The sequence below is a fragment of the Centruroides vittatus genome, unplaced genomic scaffold (genome assembly GCF_030686945.1).
Source record: "Centruroides vittatus isolate TY-2023 unplaced genomic scaffold, ASM3068694v2 contig_577, whole genome shotgun sequence".
Taxonomy (NCBI): domain Eukaryota; kingdom Metazoa; phylum Arthropoda; class Arachnida; order Scorpiones; family Buthidae; genus Centruroides; species Centruroides vittatus.
The window spans coordinates 1,864,966-1,885,420 of NW_027122345.1; the positions used below are offsets into that span (position 1 = coordinate 1,864,966).

General features: G+C 29.8%; 1 protein-coding gene across 1 annotated transcript in view; it reads right to left on the reverse strand.

Annotated features, from left to right (window-relative positions):
* Nucleotides 1-18,910, reverse strand: part of LOC136979098 (uncharacterized) — a 75,758-nt gene extending 56,848 nt beyond the window's left edge. Inside the window, exons 1-2 of the mRNA XM_067275013.1 lie at nucleotides 18,792-18,910; nucleotides 18,596-18,702 (exon numbers count right to left, since the gene is read on the reverse strand). The gene's annotated coding sequence lies outside the window, so the exon portion shown is untranslated. The remainder of the gene's footprint in view (nucleotides 1-18,595; nucleotides 18,703-18,791) is intronic.
* Nucleotides 18,911-20,455: the final 1,545 nt, after the last annotated feature.

The window sequence follows — 20,455 nt, forward strand, 5'->3', positions numbered from 1 at the left end:
TACACTTTTTTCTGATTTAAATAAATATAGATGTTCCTTGTTCTTTTACTTTTTGTGATTCTTTATATACTGTTATAATTTATAAGTTACAAATGATTTTTTGTGATATTTACTCTCTCTAATAAAACTGGCAAATAAAACAAAAAAACACCCGTGTTTTCTTTCTTTTTTTAAAAATTCCTACTACCGGTATTAAAACCGATATTCCGGTATTCAGATCTAAAAAATACCGAATACCGGTATTAAACTTTTGGTCCGATATTGCAATCCCTAGTTGTGGTGTTTAAGAAAAGCCGTAACGCATTCTGAACATTAGCTGATGCAACCACGATACAAAGGTTAGGTTGTAACTTGTCAATGGGCACATTGCAAACACTTGCAGAGTTTGTATTGTGTTCATTCTTGACCAGTGCTGCCATTTTCTAGAGTAATTTCAACCTTTCAGAGTAATGTTTAGAGTAGTCTTATATTTAGGGTAAAACTACCCTGTGTTCTGATGCTATTACTCATTGTGCCACAAGTTTCGCTGGAAAAAGTTTTAGCCTAAAACCATTCTGTTTTTCCCTATAACTGGAGGGTTTTAGGATAGGACAACAGAAGATAAAATAATGCAGATTGATGCTAGCATCAATCTGCATTATTTTATCTTCTGTTCTTTAGGTACCTGGGTGTACACCATATGGTGATACCTTGGTTTTCGTCGATAATCTGTCCGAAAACAATGGGCAAAATCCAAAACCAATGATAACCGAGGTATTACTGCATATTTCACCCGAGTAGGATTTTGCTTTTCTCGACCTCCATGCATTGAGCCATTGGCACTCTCCATATCAGATGTAAATTAATACCACTGATAAAGCCTAAAAATCCTATGACATTTTAGTTATTAAAATTTTTAAAAACAATGAATAAAGAATTGTTCTGATTATTATTTCACAATAATAGTACAGGGATCTGCATCATAGAATTGTTCGTCTTATTTTTTTTTTTTTTATTCAAGCATGAGCTCCAGCTCGGAGTTTTCTCAATTTCAACTGCAATTTTTTGCAGTTGAAATTGGTTTAAATGTTTTAGTTAGGGTGCCTAATGCTGATAGAGGACATGCAGTTCCCAGAAGTGTTTTAGCTGTTGTTATGAGCATTAATCCATCAGGTCTCTATCAGTTAGGAAACAAGGAAGGTCTTCTTGATTGACTTTATGCTCATAATGAATTTACAATTTCTGAGAGTAACTTTATTAACATTCAGGACGTACCCTCAACTTCATTATCACTTTGCTCAGCATCCACGTTAACATCTGGAAGTAAGCAAGGGTTTATAATGTGTCACTGTAAAAAATACCGTATTGATAAAAAATGCAAATGTCACTCAAAAAACATAAAATGGAACTCAAAATGTCACAGTAATAGTTCTTGTAAAAATAAATAACTCTGCAACATTCTCGATTCTCATAAAAATGACTGATTTATTAATTACTTTTTCAGGAACTATTATTATTTTTAGTAAATTAGTTGTTAGAAAATGTTGACATATCAAGATCGCAACAGATTTTCACGGATGATTAAATGTTGAAAAGTAACCAAGTTACATTTCTGTATATGGTGAATAATTTTGTTACCTACTTATATGAGACGATTAAAGATAAATAAATCACGATGAAAAAGAAAGTTTTATTTTCTTATCATCACCTCGTTATTAGTTAACATCCAACGTGTGGTGGCTTTTAACCATAATAAAGTATATCAAGCACCTATAAGTAGTTAGACCTTTAGCACTTTTTAGCAAAACAAAAACAAATGTGTATTTTTCTCCATACATTTTATTTCTTTGAAATGTTTTTAAGTGTGAAAATTAAATTTCTAGGAAAACTTGTAGAACTAATGTTGTTCAGCATTAAAAATCATAAATAAAAATGTTTCGAGGCTAGAATCCACATTTTAAAGTTACAAACCACTGTGCGTTGTATGATCCTCTATCGTGGTTGCATCAGCTAACATTCAGAACACGCTATGGCTTTTCTTAATCACCAGAACATGTCGTAGTGAAATATCATGAAAGCCATGACACAAATTTCGCCTTGTGGTCGTCTTGAGTTAGCCACAACGCATTGTGGCTGTTTTACAACTGCCATAACACAAATTTCGCTTTGTGGCCATTTTGAAATGACCAGTGGTCTTTTTTTCGCACAATGAGCAATTTCAGTCTTTGAACCTAACATGTATATATAAAAACATTTGTCATGATATTTTAAATGTTAAAAAAAAAGCAAATTTATATTACTAACTGATAAATGTAATTGTAATAAATATATGTTAAATCTTTTCAATCTTGTGAATTTCATTAGTTATTTGAAAACTGTATTTATGATGTGAATGAAACAACTTATGGTCTTCTTAAGGGCAATTCTTTATATATTTTTTTTTTGTCTATTTTTATAATTCATCACATTTAATGTATTTTCAAAACAAAACATTACAAGCAATTATTATTACTTCCAATTTTTATTATATACAGGAATTAACATGAAAGATAATTGATTAACATCACAAATAGTTGCTACATATTAACATTATCTGTGAATTGAAATAAATTACAATCTAAGATCTATCAAAAGTTTATTAAAAACATATTTTCTAGAATAAATCAAGCAAAATTTACTGAACTTAAAATTTTTGTAAAAAATTATTAATGCCAAAAAACAGTGATCTTTTATCCAACAATTATAATCCAAGAATATATGCATAACTGACATATAATCAAATTCTTTATTCAATAAAACTTAAAAATAAAATATTACAAATTTTAGGGGTCTAAAAAGTGATTGGGCAGTTAGATAATTTGCTTTTCTATGCACAAAATTCCAAAATTTGCATAATCTAGTTCAAGATGTATGACAATCACCAACACACTATAACAAATTTTAAAAATAAAAAATTTTAGCTCTATGCTGTTAGCAAAATACCATGCAGCATAGTTTACTCAGGCTGATGTGGCATTTAAAATCAAAAATCAATCAATCAAAATCAAAATGTATTTATAGACATTCAACTAGGGTTTCTCAAGTGGGATCTCAGCTGTTTTTTTAACCGGGAAATCCCACAGATGTTTTAAAAGTTCACTTTTTTCTTTTTTTTGTGTTAAGGTTGTGGAAATTTTGCAAATAGAAAGTATAATTAACTCATAAACTGTCAGAATACATTTGTATTTATTAATTTTAAGCCTGCTTTTTAGTTTTTTAAATTTTTACTTGTTATGACATCCCACAGATTGTCAATAATCAATATGTATTTGTGGTAGGACTCTGAAAATTCTTTACTTGTCAGAATCTGTAATATCTTGAGTAATTGCACTGATGCTGTCTTAATTTTAACTATGCCTAGTAAGTTCAATAACTGCATTATGCCAGGTTGTGCAAATTGGGCAAGGAGAAAAATGAGTACAAAGTCTGCAAGTATGAAATTTTTCTCTCATAAATCTGATTATTAAAGCCAAACCAACTGCCGAATTACTGGGCTATAAGCTTGATACCGCTATTAAAGCAGCTGAGCTAGACAAATCAAGAATACAGTCAAACCTGTTTTTGTGCGGTCTTTTTCTGTGTGATTTTTATTTGTGCGATTTTTTTGTGCGGTATATGAAAATTTCAATCAAATTGGAACATAATTGACTCCTGTAAAATTTTTAAAAACTCTATTGGTTTTTTCTATGACATCAGCAGGTTTTTTCATTTTTTATTCAGTAAAATTTTTTTTTCATAAGTTTATTTCGGTCCCCTCTTATTTTAATAGCATAAAAACCATAAATATTATGTTATATTTGAACAGATGCCATAAGTTAGCTCCCCTTCAGCTTTAGACAGCAGGTATGAAATTTCATGCCTTGTTAAATGAAATAACACTTCCTGCAGCTATATTTATCAAATAAAATCATTATTTAACGATTATTTTTAACTTTTTAATGTTAGATTCGTATTTAAGTGGAAATAATTAATTAATATAAAAATTAAAATTCTTAGAGGATTTTTTCTCCATTAGGTGCTGCAGAAAAAGGCCCAAGGAGTTAAAAAAGCAATTCCTAGTTATTTCGTACGGTTTCGAGTTATTTTCTACGTGAGACTTTTTTTATGCAGTCCCTATTCACCGCATTAAAAAATATTTTTTAATTGTGTTGCGAAAACTATTTTTTATAGCCACTCGTGAAGTTTCGCGCGATTTTTTTTAATGCATTTTCTTTTATACGGTCCCTATCCCCCGCATAAAAACAGGTTTGACTGTACTTGAGAGCAAAAGAAGTACTGTAATACATTTTGAAAATGAACTAGAAATCTTCCAGGTACAGGTGAAAAAACACATAACATCTGTCTTCTCTTAAATGCATTAAAGACAATTCCACCCACATCCATTGGATGTAGGGTTTCTCATTTCCTATTCTTTTGCTTGTCCCGGGATTCGGGAAAAAAGTGACCTGTTTTCTGGGATCCCAGGAAATCCTGGGATATAATTATATTTAAAATATAAAAAATATCTTGAAATCAAATGATATTTTTCATTTTTAAAAGTAATTTAATATGTTCTGCAACCTCCAAAATCATAATATTAATAATGCTGAGTAAAATATATATTAAAATTACTTTTGAATTATGTAGAAATTTTCACAAATAGAAAAAATTTATTAAAGTTTGTTGGAAACTGCTTTAAAAAAAAGCCTTTGAATTGAGTTGAAAGTTTAAAGAAAAAATGAACTTAGATCAAATTTCTAATTTAGAAGATAATTATTGTTTTTTAAATAAAACATAATACATAATTGTAAATTTTTATAAGATTTTGAAAACCAAAGATGATCAATACTCCAATCACTCGATCTGGTTATTATTTTAATAATGAAAAGTCCCACTACTGAAAATGCTCTTTCCAATTCAATGGATGTGGGTGGAATTGTCTTTAATCAGGCAAAAATTATGCTACAAATAGTAATTAGAAATTACATGATTAGAACAACTAGAGGTAGATGTTAAGTGCCATCTCTTAATGAAAATAGTAACTATAATTTAATTTTAACTTTTAGAATAATCTGGAAGAAAACAATTTAATACATTGGGTTTCTTGGGCTGTTTATTTTCAAAATGTATTTAGTTACAAGCAAAACAAATAGAAGGGTAGCCGTTCCAAAATTTATGAAGTTTTATTGAAATGTGAAAATAGTCATAAAAAAAATTGCTTTGGATGACCAAGTCTGTGAAGTGATTGAGACGATCAAGCAATTTTGCAGTTAGCATCTGACTAGGATAAACCACTGCATAAAACTGCCCATGCTTTACTCATTCCTGTGTCAAAGATAAAGTTTACCAACATTTCAATTCAAATATTTTTTGTTTTTGTAGTGTACAGAGGTTTCAAGTCATCACCACCAGTGACGTCATGAGTATACGCAAGTGTCTGGTGCCATCTTTGTAGTTTGTTTATGTTTTATTTGTGTTTATGCACTTTACCATTTCCACACATAATATATTGCTATAATAAAAATTTTGTCTGTTTCAAAAGGAAAGATTCATTATAAGAAAATCTATAAAAGCATAAATTATTTTTTTTTGTAATCAATGAATACTGTATTATGTTAAACAATCTGGCAGCCTAATTTTAATGCTTTGGTTTGTATGGTGCTATTTCTCTACAGTTATTTCTTTTGTTTACTATATTTTCATAGAATGACTGGCATGGCATATAAAAATGAGGGAGACCAGCAAGCCAGTTAAACTGCAACTAAAATATAAAATTAATCAGATCTAAGAAAACTAGTTGTTAATTAAACGTTAAAGAAAACATTCTTTCGAGTACAATAAAATAATAACATTGTAATTTGACTGACTTAAAATCAGTAAAAGCATTTTAGTTTACAAGGCAATAAAACAATGACTTATTGACATTAGTAGCAGTAGTAGTTAGTCAGTGTAGGTTACACTGACCATCTACCTGAACCTTAACAACACCAACTTCCTCAAATTTCACACAAAGCCAATGTTAATCTTAATGTGTAAGCTGAAATAATTTACCGTGAGTTTCTTAAATTAAATATGTTTATTTTTGCATTTTTGAATCAAATAATAATAAAATACACGTAAAAAAAAGCACTTTCAGAATTCCACGAGTACTTTACATTGTTAGAAAGAAGACAAAATGAAGAAATTAAACATATAATCATAGTTTTTGACATAATGCTGACAGTTTCAGTTTTAGAATAAAAATTCATTCATTTTTACCTGATGTTACTCATTCATTTTTTAATGCACCCTTTAGACCAGGGTTGGCCAACAAGTCAATTGCGATTGACCGGTCGATCGCAATGCCAATTTTGGTCAATCGCTTGCGATGTCTTGACTTAATGTGTTACACTTATAACTGAACGCAACGCGTGAATGTAACGTGCAAAAGCAACAATATGCATGCAGTTATGACTGGACTCGTAGAAAACACAGCCATTTAGCTTGAATATTTAATACTGTCATGCGGTAGCTTCTTTTCTTTAGTATTAACATTATTATTATTATTAATCAATATTATTTATCCACGGTGACAACGTTGAGTTTCAATTTTTCATTTGTTTAAAATGTAAGTACCTGTTCCTTATGTTTTAAATTAAATTATGGCTTTTCTTACCTATCTATTTACTTGGTAAGTGAGCATTTTCGGCAACAGACCTCTATATTTTTGGATTTTTGGAAATACGTCAATTGAGAAAAATATCCCAGTATCACCAAACGTAGCAAATATATTATTCCTGTTTCGGAACTACATACCTGTGGTGTGAATTGGCATTTTCATACTTAAAGTTAACAAAGACTAAACATTCTGTCCTGACTGATTCCCATACTGAAGAATCATTATCATCATCTTTGTCAGGATATACACCTAATTATGTTTCCTTGGTAAGAGACGTGCAAACTCAGTCCTCCCATTAATGTAACATAATAAAATAAATTCTAAATCTGTCTTTATCAGTATCTAATTTAAATTAATAAATATTGTTAATAATTACTCATGTTGTTTTAATTCCCCTGGATGTGAGTTTTTTGGCCCGTTAAATAATTACGTTGTTTTTTACGTAGGTAGATATACAGGGTGTTTCAGTACAAAGAGCACTCCCACGAGCTATTGATAGATTAGCAAAAAATATGTCTTAAAATCTTATATCATTCTTCCATGATAAATTTTCCTCGCCCAAAAAAAATCGTGAAAGTAAAATCTCATAATCAAATTATCAGCCATACTGTGCAGTTTTATAACAACTTTTTCAAGTTTACGAACAAATAGTACCACAATTTATACATTGTAATTGATAAAAAAAAATTTAATTAATTTTAAGTTAATAAAAATCTATCTTGAAAGTGTCAACAAATCGATTTTTTTAGGTGCCGCCTGTACGAAATGAACTCTTAACTGCAAATATCAAAAGTTGGGTCTGGAAATTTATTTTCTTTATGAGCTTATATCTTGAAAACTTAATAAGTGATTTAAAAAATAAAAAATAGTTTTGAACATATATTTTCCTTATCTACCCATAGCTCGCGAGAGTGCACCTCGTACTGAAGCACAGTGTATAAACATAGTATGTATTTCACACCCCCCTCGCCACTTAGACTATGCCTACGACAACAAGTCGATCGCAACACATTTTTAAGATAAAAAGTAGATCTTATGTACACAAAAGTTGGCCGCCCCTGCTCTAGACTATACTGGTCCTGAGATAAACCAGAATGATTTCACAGTCTCTCCAGATAGACTGGCATGCTGGTCATTCCGCAAAAATACAGCACAAATGATCTGCTCCAATTTTTTTGTTTTTCTCCACTTTTTTCAGAACAGAAGAAAAAATATTAGATTATATATAAAAGGGAATTTTTAAAAAGTGATGTTGCCAAGAGGTAAGGAATTAGCCTATCAACACTTTTTAATTTCTTAAAGACAAACAAAGAATTGTAAAAACTAGATCCAGAAGTCCAAAGAGAAAAAAAAAATTCATACTGAAGACAATGAATTAAGAGAAAGCAGTATATAAGTGGTTTATTGATCTGAGATTTAAGAATACACCAGTTAATAGTCATATGCTTTATGAATATATACTATCTTTTTCATTGTTGTTTGGCTTTAATGATTTCAAGGGAAACACAGGTTGGCTACATAATATTTAGAGAAAGATATAATATTGGCTATAAAACAATTTGTGGCAAAGAAAATGATGCACCATATGACATTGCAGCATAATGGAGAGAAAAACAGTTGAGAGACATCATTCACGAATATTCTCCAGAAGCTAAACTCAATGCTGATGAGACAGACTTGTTTTATAAACTGATGCCTAACAAACTCTTTTGTAAATATTTAAAGGGAATCTGAAGAAAATTGAATGGTTGCTGGCTGTGCACAAAGGCAATTCTTACATTTGTTATCCATGGAGAGGTGATTCTTGCACCTGAAGGGCATGGACAAGCAAGCCTTACATTCACTTGGTGTCAATTGCTTTGTTCATTTTTTGTTCATCATTTTCCATTAGGTGCATGCAATGTTTTTTTAATTTTTGCTTTGACCCCAATGTATGTCAAAAACAGTCATGGACACCCACTTTTTTATTATATTTTTGGATTCCTCATCACAATTAATGGAAAATGGCAAAGTTTAGTCACAATCGATTGATCAAATTTTGGGAACAAATACAATTCTGTAAGCCACATTAGAAGAGGCTTTGCTGTAAGACATTTCTGTAAGCCACATTAGAAGAGGCTCCATCTCAAATATATTTTGATTACCGTATTTTACGGACTATAAAACACACTTTTTTCTTCGAAAAATTGCTTTCAAAATTCAGGTGCGTCTTATAGGTATTTCTTTTTTAAAAATTGTTTAAAAATTAAGGTGTGTCTTATAGTCCGTAAAATACAGTATATTAACCTGGAATGACATTTCATCACTACCAAATGAATCATCAGTCAAGCTACTTTTAAAGTACTTTTTTAAGTGAATCACCAGGCATTCCTATCAAAACCATTGAAAGTACTAGCCTCTCTCTAGTCACTGAAAATACTTTCTCGCAGAGCTTCTCATTATTACTATTATCTTCATCATCATCTTCAATCACACACTGACACAAAATCTTTTTCATCTGTGGTTATAGAAAAATATTCAAAAACACTAGTTTAACCAGAGTCTTCTTAGCCATTTTGTATGAGTCTTTTGATAATAAAAATTTAGAATTAGCTAATACAGAATATATTTAAGTATAAATTTCTGTAAAAAAGATCAAATCAGTAGTAATTAACGATATACAAAGAAAAATCATGAAGTAGAGGAATCATCATAAAATAAGATCTTGTATTACAAGAGGTTCATATAATGCAAGATAGGTTAATGATCCTATTAAAGGGATAATATAAAGTACATAACAAAAAACAGGAGTTGAAAATCAGTCTGTTTTTACTGACTAGCAATGAATTTGCTTTTGACTCTGACTCCAAACCCTGGAAGTCACAAAGAAGGTTAGCAACCCCAAATATTCAGGAAAATCTGAAACATTGTGTAGAGTAGTTTATGCATAACACAAAACTATTTTTGTTTGTGCCATATTACTTTAAGGGGACAAAATTAACCCTTGAAAAAAAATGTTGATTTCTTGTTTTTGCAAAACAACTGCTGATCAGTGAGATATATAAAAAAAGTTTTAAAAAAAAGATACAGTTTTTGGTTGTCTACAAAGCTGCATGTAGATAAGTATCAAATGATGTCGCTTTATGTCATTTAGACATAAATTGCGACAGTGTCAAATTGTTGCTTATTTATCTTGTGGTTTGCAATTAGTCTAATAAAATAACACCTCAAGTAACATATGTATATTGCTGTATGAAAAGAGATTATAAGTATTTTCATATAAATTTACAAAGTACAAAAACTCAATTTTAAGGGTTGGTGGTGGGGTAACTCGAAAAACATGAATTTTTCAATATTTGTCTATATTAAGCCTTGTAGTCATAAAAAAAGAGATGCGACTTTTGTTTAAACATTTTTTTAATCTCATTTCTTGATCAGCAGTTATTCTGCATAAACATTTTTTTCCTTCAAGAGATGATTTCCCCCTCAAACTATAATATGGCACAAACAAAAATAGTTTTGTGTTACAGATTAACTATTCTATTTGTACACAATGTTTCAGATTTTGAATTTCTGAGTTGCCTAAACTCCCTTGTAAGTACAACTGCAAATCACTTTTCTAAACTAGGTATTGTGGTGATAGTCAGCAGGTGAAGACTATGATACAGATATTGTAAACTACTGAGAACATTTATGCCAGAAGTTAAACATGCAGAAAAAAAGAAGTTTAAAAATTTCATTGAAGTAGATAAAGATGCCACTTATATTGAAGTAAGCAAAAGATACTGTGGTCATAAATTTCAAAAATGTGGTAAAATCCATTTAAAAAAAATATTATCAGAATGTCTTAGAATTAGTTTGGTTTATTTGATTATGGAAATGCAACACATGGATGATCTGCTAAGGATGATGCCTACAGAAAGGACTTTTATGAAAAATTGGCCCCTATTTAGGTGTTAAAAAAATCTAGAAAACTCCATGTGACCAGCCTGTTGGCAATATGCAAAACTACAACTAACTACCAGTGTTCAGTGGTTTTATCCACTTGGCCACTGATGGGCACTTATTACAATTAAGAAAGTATCATTCAGAAATGAAAGGCCAAAGTTGTTAGATATGAAAATTTATTTATATATTGGGTTGTTCAGAAAGTAATATCGTTTTTTTACCACCAGAAGAATTAGTTGTATTTTTACTCACCAATTTCATTTTAAACAATATTGTCATTATATATTTTGACAGCTGACATTTCAAGGTTTATTTGTAAAAAATTTTGTTCAATTCTGTGCAATTGTTTTTTTTTTTTTGGTGTCCCATAAAACATGGAAAATTGAAAGCAGCATTTCTGGCATATTTTGCTTTTTTATTACCAAAAAAATAAAAATGCTGTTTAAGCAAGAAAAAAAATTGTGAGACATGTATGGAGAAGACGTGTTGACAGAACGACAGTGCCAAAACTGGTTCACAAAATTTTGTTATGGCAATTTTGATATTGAAGATACAACACATTCTGGAAGGCTAGCTGAAGCTGAAGAAGACAAAATAAAGGTACTGATTGAAGCAAACCGCTGAATAACAACACAAGAAATTGAAGAGATTAAATTTGTCAAATTGAACCGTTTATGATCACTTTAAATAACTTGGTTTCATTTCAAAGCTCGATATATGGATTCCACGTGTTCTTAAAGAAAGAGATGGTCTCTTTGGTGGGATTTTAAGGGAAGTTTTTTTTTGAGCTTCTACCAGACAGAGCTTCTGCAATTGATTTCAAAGTGTACTGCCATCAAATGCACAAATTGAGTGATACCATTAAACAGAAAAGGCCAGAATTGATCAACAGAAAAGGGTAGTGTTTCATTATGATAATGTCAGATCTGACACAAGTTTGTTAATTTGTCAGAAACTGTTAGAGCTTGGATGGGATGTGCTACCACACCCACCATATTCAGGAAATCTGGCACCCTCAAATTATTACTTGTTCCAGTCTTTACAAAATTTTTTAAATAATAAAACATTTACTTCAAACGAGGATGTCAAAAATCACTTGGATCAGTTTTTTGTAAGCAAAGATCGAAAGTTTTATGAATGTAAAATCATGCTATCACCAGAAAGATGGCAACAGGTATTGGACCAAAATGGTCAATATATAAGTCAATAAAATATTTATATATTATAAGAAAATTTTTTTATGGGGGAAAAAAACAGTTACTTTCTAAACAACACAATAGTTTTCACAGTGTAACAGTTGTGATTCCATGCAGGTGAGTACCAGTCGCAGTAATAATTAAGGTCCGAAATTTTGGGTGCCGCACCCACTCAATTTTTGAAAGGGGCAGAGTGTAAAAAGACAAACTAAGTTGGTTTTAGTGCAGTAGGCCCACTCATTGCCAAATTGTTTAGCACCCAAATCACAAACCTGCCCCCAAAACAGTGACTAGCATCCAAACTATATATTTTGCACCCAGCTTTCCCCTTTTTACATTTTCAAAGAATATGTTGACAATTATCTCATTTTTTGGTGATTTTTATTCATTCACTTGAGGGGGAAAAAACAAATTCGTTAAACCAGACCATGTATGCTGAGGAAAAAAATATGATAATTAGCTTACTCTCTCCTTTTGTTGAGAGAAAAGGGGGTAAAGCGGAATTTTCTGGACTAAACAACTAAGCCTTAGGGTTGTTTTAAGAATGTAAACAAATTCACTGAAAATCTGCAACACGTGTTTTCTTTTCTAAGGAAAGAACAATCTAGAAACTTCTGTAGTGAGGTCACCTTACCTACCCTGACTTGTGAGAACAACAGTTCCAATTTCCTTTGTTCGGTGTCGGTGACATTAGAAAATGGCAAAATTGTCCGCATCTAAACTGAACATTTTAGCAAATAAGTTTAAAGATGAAGGTGTATGCACAGATGGAAAAGTTCTTTGCTGTTCCATTTGTGATTATGTGATTTTGATTGATGTGAAACACCAAGAAACAAAAATCAGGCGACACATAAGTTTGGAAAAGCATAGAGAAGGCAAAACAAAAAAGGAGGAATTTTGAGCATGTATTTATAGGAGCAACTGGATGTTGTTGGAAACAATCCTGTAGTGTTTATACTGGAAGAAACAACGAATTCCACAAAACGGTATGTGCTGAACATTCTTGTTGCACCACTGACCAGGTGCTATGTACAACCAATGTTGTTCAAAATGTACCAACTTGAAAATACGAACTCAATGAACTCTAATATCTGGTTATCTGTTGGGGGTCTTGGATAAACAGTATGGTATTCTACTGCGAGAACTTTGAGAAAATTAATGCGTTTATCAACAAACTTCCTCCTGGTGATTCTGTGCCGTTGAAGTGCAGTGTCGAGAAACTGGTTGCTGATCCAGTAGTGACCAGAGCTCCTCTCCATGCATTCGTACAAGTTATTGGTGGATAAAATCAATGAGCTGGAAAGACGTGGAACTGAAATGCAGGATCAGTGGAATGCTGTAAGTCAGGCACTTGAAGTACTGGACGGTTTTGTCCTGGACAAACTCAAATCTAGTTTATCAAAAATCCAGATTTGAAAAATATTCTGGATTGCACTGAACTAGAATTCTGAGTAAAACTGAAACATGTCCCCTTAGTTTCAGTCAACATAAAAAAAATCTTTTTCCTTATATAAAAACATTCTATCCTCCAAACAAGAAAACTTCACTTTTAAGAACATTGATATGGTTACTGTTGTAAATTACAATGCTCGTCTTTATGTCTAAATTGCAATAAACAATTATGTAGTTTGTAAATATGGTACATCTTGTTGGTTTTTATCTTAATAATACAACATTTAAAAGCATCCAAAATGGAAAAAAAAGGCACCCAAATGAGCACCCAATCCATTCTAAAACTGTACCCAAAATCCGGACCTTAGTAATGATATAGCATGTCTACTTCAAGCTATAATCATTAGCGAGGTTGCAGCCGATGTTTTCAACGTGAAAACATGTATGTCGGACGTTCAGCACTGCCTTTCTGTAAGCCTAGAAGTTTGACAATGGCATTTGGAATGTCGAGCATGATTCCACTGACGTTCCAAATGCCATTGTCAAACTTCTAGGCTTACAGGAAAGCAGTGCTGAATGTCTGACATACACGTTTTCATGTTGAAAACTTTGGCCACAACCTTGCTATTATCACAATAATTAAATGAATATAATAAGTTTTTTGTTTTTTTAAATTATATCCTTTTTGTATGTTTGAATCCCATCATCTGCATCTGATTTGTTTGCTTTTTACATGTAGCACTATCTATTGGTGCTACATGTAAAGCCAGTAAATCAAATGTAGATAGAAATTGATACAAAGAAATTCAATCAATATTTTGCAATGTAAGTATGACATTATCTAAGTTGGAAGTATGTTAACGCAACTGCCAAGTTTCATAGCAATTGGTCGAACAGCCTAGGAATGCATAGCAAATAAAAAGACATCCTCATTTATATATACAGTATAGACAGACATATATTCTATATTTAATATAACTTAAGTTCTAAAAGTGTAGTATTTTGTTCCAAATAAAAAGTATATAGTAAGTTATATTTCTAAAAACTTATTACTTTAAAATGTGTTTTTTTTTTATTATTTATTGTGAATAAATTTTTTCATCATTCTCCTTTTTACTATATTTCAAAGAAAGAAATTTCATTAGAAAAAAATATTTTGGCAGCCCCACAATTTCATTATTCTAACATTTCACTGTTTTATCTACATCTTTAACAGAACTTAGAATTCATAATTTGAAGTATAAAGTGCTTAATTTCCACACACTATTCAAAATCCTACTATTTACATTCAATACATGAATGACATTTCAATAGTATAGCCAGTTAAACATGAAAATTTCATAACATTTCATGATAAAATCATACCTATGATATTGATCCCAGAAAATTATATTGTTTTAATTTTCTAATTAACAGCTCACAAGTAGAAAGTAAATAATTTCAAGCTCGAGATTCTACAAAAAATTATTTTTAAGGTAACACTTCTCCCACACCGGGTTGTATAAACAGAAAAAAATTAAATACCTTCTAAAACCGATAACCGGTGCGAACTATTTTTCTAAATGGCGAACGTTTTCATTGCCCCTCCTGGGCTCTTCCTCAGGCCAATTCTGGATTTGATAATCGAACAGCATAAATAAAGGAACTTTTTTTCCTTTTTTTTATGCTGTTCGATTATCAAATCCAGAATTGGCCTGAGAAAGAGCCCAGGAGGGGCAATGAAAACGTTCGCCATTTAGAAAAATAGTTCGCACCGGTTATCGGTTTTAGAAGGTATTTAATTTTTTTCTATTTTTAAGGTTTTCAAAATCACTATTTTATTTCCTAAATACTACTGTAAATACTGATAAACTCTACAGAACAAAATAATTTTTCAAAATTGTTTAAAATTTTACTATTCATTTCAGTTTTAATTCCCAACATTTTTGTTTCAAAGAGTAATGTCTCATTTTGGTATTATTATTAATAAATATTTGTATTTTGATTTGGTGAGGATTGGATGCGATAAATTGTTTCCTCTCATTTTCTTATTTAGTATTTTTGGATTTTTTTCAGTTTCAGAATTTTTATATATTAAAATTTCTGATGCTTAAAATTTTAGATTGCAAACTTTCTAGGTCAGCAATCTAAAAATTTATTTTTAGCCAATCAGCAATCTGCTTGTGGCACAGTACTCTCTCTCAAAGATGGGAGATAATGACCAGATACAGCTCCTGGTTAGATTTATAAATTTTTTGATCAGCTTCACATGTCACTTATTTTTATGATTTTCACAGTACAAAGGATGGAGATATTGTGCTACTAATCAAACTTTCTGAATTTAAAGCATTAAAGAAATAAAATCAATATAATTTTACTTTTGCTTAAATAAAAAAAATCAATTAAATTTATTAATTTTTGTTATTAAACACTCAAATCAATAAATTTTAATACTAGTGTGTGGTAAAGTCAATATAACTGACATTAAATATTTAAAAATGGATAAAAATAACTGTATTTCTAAAAATTTTAAAAGATAAGATATATAAAATGTCTTCAAGCTAAAACACTCAATCGGCACCGATTCCGAGGTAACGAATTACTGTATTTTACGGACTATAAGACGCACCTTAATTTTTAAACAATTTTTTTCAAAAAATACCTATAAGACGCTGCAGACTATAAGACGCACCTGAATTTTGGAGGCAATTTTTCGAAGAAAAAAGTGCATCTTATAGTCCGTAAAATATGGTATGACATTAAACAGTTAAGAAAAAAAAGATGTTTATTTTACTCTAATTGCTTTTTTCATTTTCTTATCCATATTCATTTCATTTTCTTTCTTTGGCATGATCTTATTTTTCTATATTTTATCTTTTAAAATTTTTAGAAATAAAGTTATTTTTATCCATTTTAACTAAATAACCAATCTCATTGAATAATTTACTATTAAATGTTAAAAAATTATTTTCTAATTCCTCCATAACAAGAAATCTAAAACAAGTGCCCACCAGTGGCTGAGTGGATAAAACCACTAAGCACTGGTAGTTGGTTGTGGGTTTGCACCTTGCCAACAGGCTGGCCACGTGGAATTTTCAGGATTTCTTCATGTTAGTAACACTTAGAGAGAGACTAGTTTTCCATAAAAGACCTCTTGGGAAGCATTCCTCCCTTGGCAGATCACATGTGTTGCATTGTTGTATATAAATAAAAAGTTCAAATTTACAATAGGATAACCATACATCATCTCATTCCAACTAAAGCTATATTAAGAAAATGTTATAATGCAATGTACAACTGAAATTAATGTTTTAATTTGAAATTAGTTTATTTTCTAGTTATATTTTAATTCAAAACCTTTAAAACCATAGAATTATAGGACTGCAAGGTATTCTTAACCTAAATAAAAATTTGAATTTTTATTGCAAATGCTTTATTGAAATGATTATAAAAAATGGATATATCTTAATTTTAAAAAAAAAGTTTATTTATGTTCTGTCTTTTTTGTAAAATATTTAATTTAAAAATATTTTTTTGTTAAAGAAGTCTAAAACTGAAACCTTATGCTCAAAAACATTAATGTATATTAATTTTTGTATTCACTCAACAAAGTGGAATTTCAAAATTTTTAAACATTTCAGTTTTCCATTTATTTCATCCTTAAATTTATGCTATTCATCTGCTATTTATGCTTATACAACTGTTAGTTTTTCCAACTTAATTTGCTTTATAATTTAATATTTAAAAAAAAATATATCAGGATATATATACTATATAAAATCATAAAGTGATAATTTAACATTATTCAAAATCCTAGCATATAATACAAAATGAAACAATGAATATAGTATATGAAGTATTAGTAATAATACTGGGATTTTGAATAATGCTAAATAATTATATGATTTTATAATTATTTGTTTTCTTAGTTTTATACCATAAAAATAGCAGACATTTCTATAAGAATGGATACACACTTTTTAAAAAATCCTAACAAATTACAATACATTCAAAACAACACATGTATATATATGAAGAAATTTTAAAACTGATTTTTCATTTTTAAACCTTTTCTAGACAACATTTGGAACATTTTTTTTTTTTTTAATAAACAAGTTTACAAAATGTTCCAAAATATTTGAAGCAACAAAAAATATATATTTTATACAAAATTATAATTAACAAAAGTAACTTGCATTACAATTTAAATCTAATAAATTTTATATAATTTGTAATTTTATAGGCCTAACTTCCTGGAGGAAAATGCTACCAAATAATTTCAAATTAATTCAACACACAAATGAAAGTTATAACATCTATTGAAAATGAAATATGAAAATAAACTTATACATTTTTTAACACTTATTTTTTCAACTAAATAGTAATTAAAAACATTAAACACACAAATTTACTATTAACATATTTACCCAAAATATCTTCAATATTTGTAATATTTTAAATTTAATCAATTTTATATGAAATTAATTTTGTAAATTAGCAAATTTCCTTTATCATATTATATAATATAATTCAAAAATGAACTTTTCTATTTCAAATTCTAATCTTTTAAATATTTTCTAGAAAAAAATATTCATTTAAAATGTAATTGATTCTTCTTCAATATTGAGTGCTATACATAAATTTAATAATACAAACACTAAAGTAAGAATTTTATTTAAAAAATTTGTATATATATTTTAGATTTATCCATTGTTATTCTCAACACTAGATTTGTCTAATATAGACATAGGTCTATCATTAAGTAAACCTTATTTAAAAATTCACTATTTATTAGTTAAGGTAGAAGTTACTTTTAGGTATTTTGTGTATGTATACATCTGTAAATAAATGACCTGAAGGTAACTTCTACTAGTTTTAATTGTATTCACAGCTGAATCAAAATATAATTTCTCAAATATTGATTATTACTTTAAATGAAGATCGATTAACCGTTTTCGGTTACTAAAACGATTGAATCGTCGAACAGTAGAATAATTTGAACCATAAAATTTCGGTCAGTCGAAATTAACTCGGAAAGATTTCGTTGATTCATTGGTTGTTGTTTGAACTGAAAAGAGACAGTAGCGAGTTGTATGGCCCCAAACGTATAACTACCAACGGCAAACACTAATTTCATCAACGTATGCTAACGTCTCGAAACTATAGAAATTTAAAAGATTCGGCAATATTCAACATCAATTATTTCGTTTCTGTTGCGTTCAAGACTGAAAAGAGGTTCGTAAGCGCCATCTGCATCAATGATGAGCGCCATCTGCAGCTTGTCCTTTCGTCCTTCCGTCGCCATCTTGCCACGGAACCAGACTGATCAGAGATTACGTTGTTGACTGAAAACTTCGAGTAGTATAAAACCTCGTTGTATTCTAATTCATTTCGAGAAGAATTTCGTGACCCGGATAAAAGCAAATCGTTTGTATTATATACTTACATCGGTAATTCGTCAGTGCGGCGTTGCTTCGCAACGAGTCGTTGTTAGCGAATAGTTGTCCTTGACGACGATTGCACTGGACGTCGTAGGGATGTTCGAAGTCGCTTCTGTTCGAGTAAAATAATTGTTTGTAAATTTACGAATTGAAAAATGATAAATTCAAGACCTAAAAAAGTATTTTAAATTTATCTTTTACCTTGTTAAATTGGTTAACGCTTGAGGGCGTTGTCAGCGTCCATCATGGCGCACATGATCTCCTGCCAGTTCAAGTAAAGAATAGACGTTTAATGCGCATGTGCTGGATAGCTGCAACCAAGCTATCGTCTGACTCGAGGAGGAAAAAGCGAAAACAACTGTCTGCCATTAATAGACCATTTGCGCAAGTTTAATAATTACTTTGAACCTAAAATCAATCATTCGAGGATGATAAATTGTTTATATAATTAAAAATTACGTGTCCTGTATGAAAATCCGTTTGCTAAATTGTATATTTTTTAAAATATTCAATACGAATTACACAAAAAATCCAGAAAGGTCATTTTTATTATACACGATTCTTTTTAAGATTATTTTCAAAATCGTTAATCTCATCCGTTCATTAAATTTGTCAAGAAAAATTCAACTATCGGATTGTAATACGATTTTTTAAAATGTACAGTACAATTTATATTTTTAGACACAAGGAAACAGAATGAATCGATAAATAATCGCAAGTCGCAAATTAATAATTTAGGTCATTTCGAAATGATTTTATGCATTGGTAATCCGTTTACAAAATCATTTCCGATTTTTGCAGTATTTTTAAAATGACTAACGTTTTATTCGTAGTAAAATGTATATATATTTTTTTTATTTCCTATTAGTTATACAATTGGATCTTCGGAGACTCGAAACTTTGGTTAAGCATCGTTGACTTTCATGCTTCATTGTAAATAATTCTGTAATCCAACAAAAATATTCCTTATCAAGATTTCGTTAATAGTCATTATAAAAAAAAAAAAAAATTATATTTTGTTGAAAAATATGCAATGCAAAAATAATCTATGATTTTATTTTATATTCCAATTTTACAGAGTAACCCTCGATTTAACGGACAAAACTTTGTTCTAAAGGAGAATTTGTAACCTTTTTATTTATTCGCAGAACACGCTAATAGATTGGCCAATAAGTATAAATTACTCAATGCACATTATCATTATTTATACTTACACATTATAACAATATTTTGATACATCGTATACGTTTTAAAGTTCGTCATGTTTTTAAAACTGAATTTAATGGACTTTCGGAAATAGCGGACATACCGCAGAGTCCGTTAAATCGAGGGCCTACTGTATTTGATTATAGTTCTGTTATATTGATTAACATTATGTTTTTTTTTTTTTTTTTTTTTTTTTTTAATCCGTTTATGACTAAAATGAGATTACAGTAAGTAAGGAAATATATAACATCTTTTCTTCCTTTTTTTAAAATCATAAGGTAAATGAAATAGGCTAATCCCCGTTTAGTTATTTCGTTATTGAACACAAAAACAATATTGGTAATTGTTCCTATTTTTTTATATATTTTTAATTCTCTAATATTAAATGATGATAATGCAAATCGTTAGCCTAAAGTCTTTCAATAGATAAATAAACTTTAATGCATAGACCTATCTAGCCTGGTCGTATCTTTGTGTGAGATAACATTATTGTTGTAATTAATTTTTAGTTAGTTTTTTAAAGTTATGTTTAATAAAAACTATTATGCTAAATAATAAACTCTGGTGCAGATTATTTCATATTATAACAACTTAATAAGTACCAGATATTTTTTTTTTTTTTTTTTTTTTTTTTTTTAACTCTTTCCGCCCTGTGGGCA